Raw genomic sequence first — 3,509 nt, forward strand, 5'->3', positions numbered from 1 at the left:
CTGGATAATGATGCAAACAAAAGGTCCTGGAGGGTGGAATAAAACACCAGCACCTCGTGGGCTGTGAGCAGAGCCACGGCATGTTTCCCTGGAATGCAGGGATTTCTGGGAAAGTCCACCCCAGAGAACAGCAATCCTTCGGGAGCAGGGAGAGGAACTCCTGGCCAGGGCTCACCACTGGAGTCAGGAGCCTCCACAGACCCAGAAAGGAGATTTACAGCAGCAGGAGGAAAAGACTCCTTCTCCTCCCAGGGCAGAGCTTCCTCGAGGATGCTGAGGGATGGCCATGGAGCCACAGAACCACGGACATTGTGTTGGAAATGGGGCTGCTGGAAAACCACTGTTTGCAGCTGATGGCATCAGCCTACATCCAGGTGACCCCACAGTCTCCACCTTCTAACTTCTGCAATTAAAAAAAACCCCCACCAAACAGCAACCCCCCAAAATGGCAGTTAAAAAGCTGTTGGGAGGTGGGAAAACAACGTGTGGATGTCACAAGCAAGTTACCTTTGGTTGCACTGGTGTTATTCCCCAATTTTTCTACATTTATAAGCGATTTTGACTGCCTGGTGTCGTGTAGCCACGTCAGATCGGACGTTTATTTGCAAAACAAAGCATTAAAACTATTTTAGCCCTCAGGCCACCAGTTCTGAAATCCAAATGCAGAATAGTTGGGCCAGTCCATAGGCTGCTGTTGGCACACCAGTGATATTCCTAAAACCTTCCTGAAATTCAGCAAATAACACCCTGTGTCGAAGTCAGAGCCGGAGGGCAGAGGGAACGGCTGTAATCCATTCTGACCTCGCTGCCATTAAACTGCAAATTGAACCACGCTGAAATTAATCTAATCTAATGGTGGCAACACATTCCAAGCACTCTGTGGAAGTTTAAAGCCTCAGAGTTTGGGGTTTGGCAGCTGGAATTGCACTGCCCACAGACAACCTTCATCCAGACCAACTTGCACACTCAGTAACACCCACCCTGCAGACCCCCTGCCAAGGACCATGGCACAGATTCTTCTCTGTAGCAGAAGGTTTCCAGACCTCAAGGACTCTATATTACATCATCATTCTCCCAAGAAAGCCTCTGGCCATGCCGTGCAGAAAGCAGACATCCATTTGGGATCGCTCAGTGGGATCACTCAGTGGGACAGTGGGGAGGCAATCTGAAGAAGTACACTAAAGGTTGGGTGATCTACAATTTAAAAAAAAAAAAAGGATTCAAACCAGCAAATTGCCCCAAGCAATGATTCTTATCTCAGCCTGCAGTTATTTGGAGTCTGCCTGGAAGAAGTGTCTCACTCTATCCATGGACTGTGATGGATCAGTGGGAGGGACAGGACTGACCTGGGGGAGAAGGGTCATGGATGAAGGAACAAGTATCTTAGGGGGATTTGTCATGACTTGGGGCAAGGGAATAAGCAAGATAAGACCCAAAGCTTGGACACAGAGCAGTGCTGTGGAAACAGCACAGGAGGGAGATGAAGGTACTCCAGAGAAGAGCATCACGCTCAAGTTACCCCCTGACCTCCATGGCCAAGCCCAGGAGCTCAGGTACAGCTTTAGTAATTAAGAAATTAAATATCCACACACAAAATTTTAATCACGTGCTTTCTGACCTTTTCCTTCTCATTTGAATTATATTTTTTACTCTGTGTTTTTCCCTCTGGTGAGCTGAGGCTGCTGCTCTGCCCAGCCTGGGGTCCCTGGTAGGTCTAGAGTGGGATCATCTACCAGGCAGTGCCAGGCACTTCAGGCAGTTCAGTGGAGAAAGAGGGGGCCATACAGGATTGGAATAAATTTCTCAAAATCAGATCAGTTAGCATATATGGAAAAATTGTAATTGCTGTGGATAAATTAAACTCAAATGGATTATCTATTATTTCACATTGCAGCGTAACCGTCTCCTTTGGGTTTTTAAATTGTCCCTGCACTGTAGTTCCTGCATCCACTGGCCAAATTTCAATCAGGTCTTACAGAGCACAGAAGAGGTTTCAAAGGTAATTAAATTCTTACAAAAAGTGAAAAATTAGGCAACTGAATAAGAAAAAGGTAGTGTAAGTATCCCAAGTGATGGGAGGATCATTGTGTGAGCTCAGAGTGTAGTAGACACCAGAGAACTGGGGGGAGACTGTTCAGATCCCAGACTAAGCTCAGCCAGGATCTGCAAACAGCCATGAGATGTAAACCTGCTTCATCAGTGTCTGGGGACACATCTGCTGGTGTTTCTCCTCGTGCAGGCTTGGGAGAGTCCTTTCTGATCCCCAAACTGTGGATGGAACAGCTCTACCCCAGCCTGAAAGACCTGACAGAGCTGGAGCGAACGGGAGGCAGGACCTGCAGAGGAGGGGGCTGTCACCCCCTCAAGTGCTCTCCAGACCACTGGAGCACCAAAACTTGATGCTGGAGAGCTGTTGGCCTTACCCTGCTTTCTGCAAGAGTCTGAAGTGATATTTTCTCTTATTCAGGACAAAAAGAGGAGATGAATGCAATCAGCATAGGAACAAATCAGTTATTCATGGTCTGTAGCTGCACACGGTCTGTAGCTGCATTGAGCGCTGAAGATTCACAGTCCTCTGCTCTTCTCAATGCATCTTTTTAAATATTTTTTTTTTTAAAAAATGTTTCTGTGACCTTTCCCCCATCACCCCCAGTGAAAATTCAACGGGGAGTTTCAGAAGACCAGAAACTTCTAATGTCCTGGAAATGTGAATTTTTAGTGATTTTTTTTTCTGGGTGTTTCAAATAATTCTGGCCTGAGTTGCAATTAATCTGTTAGAAATAAACTCGCCATTGCCCCATCCCTAGAAGTGTCCAAGGCCAGGTAGGATGGGGCCCTGAGCAACCTGGTCTAGTGGAAGGTGTTCCTGCCCATGGACAGGGGGTGGAGTGAGATGGTCTTTAAGGTCCCTTCCAACCTAAACCCCTCTGTGATTCAAGGGAGAAGTGTGAAAGGGGTTTGCCATTCCCCCTATACAATATTCCACCTTCAGATCCAAATTCTATCTTTAAAAAGGTAAAACTCTCCCTGGTGTGTGGTTGGTAGGAGGCACAAAGGTGGTTGTGTCCTTTCTGCCCAGCTTCGTCCCTGCCACCCCCAAGGATGCCCCTGGCAGGAAAGGTTTTCCTGGTGGATTGATGCCATCACTGTGGTTATGTCCACAAGGACAATTGTCCTGAGCACAGGATTATTTTCAGGAGCTTACTGGTCCCCCCCCCACCCAGCTCAGTGGCTCAAACACTCCCCTGGTACATCAGATGTGCAAATCCCTTCCCTGCTCCAAGGGATACCTAGGAGGGATATCTATCACAGCACAGCTCCCACACCTCACCACCAGGCCCTGGGGAGCTTGGACCTTCATCAGCTCTCTCTCAGGGACATCATCCAACTCTGCAAACGTGCGGGTACGTGCAGGTTTCCTCATTATCCATCTCCATGTTTAATCCCAACACCTCCTCCTGGGATCCCAGGGAGCACTCAGCCGTGCTAATGAGAAGGTATCACAGCTC

Source organism: Empidonax traillii, unplaced genomic scaffold, assembly GCF_003031625.1.
Source record: "Empidonax traillii isolate 1590-97213 ecotype Southwest subspecies unplaced genomic scaffold, ASM303162v1 scaffold124:size1682992, whole genome shotgun sequence".
NCBI classification, from domain to species: Eukaryota; Metazoa; Chordata; class Aves; order Passeriformes; family Tyrannidae; genus Empidonax; species Empidonax traillii.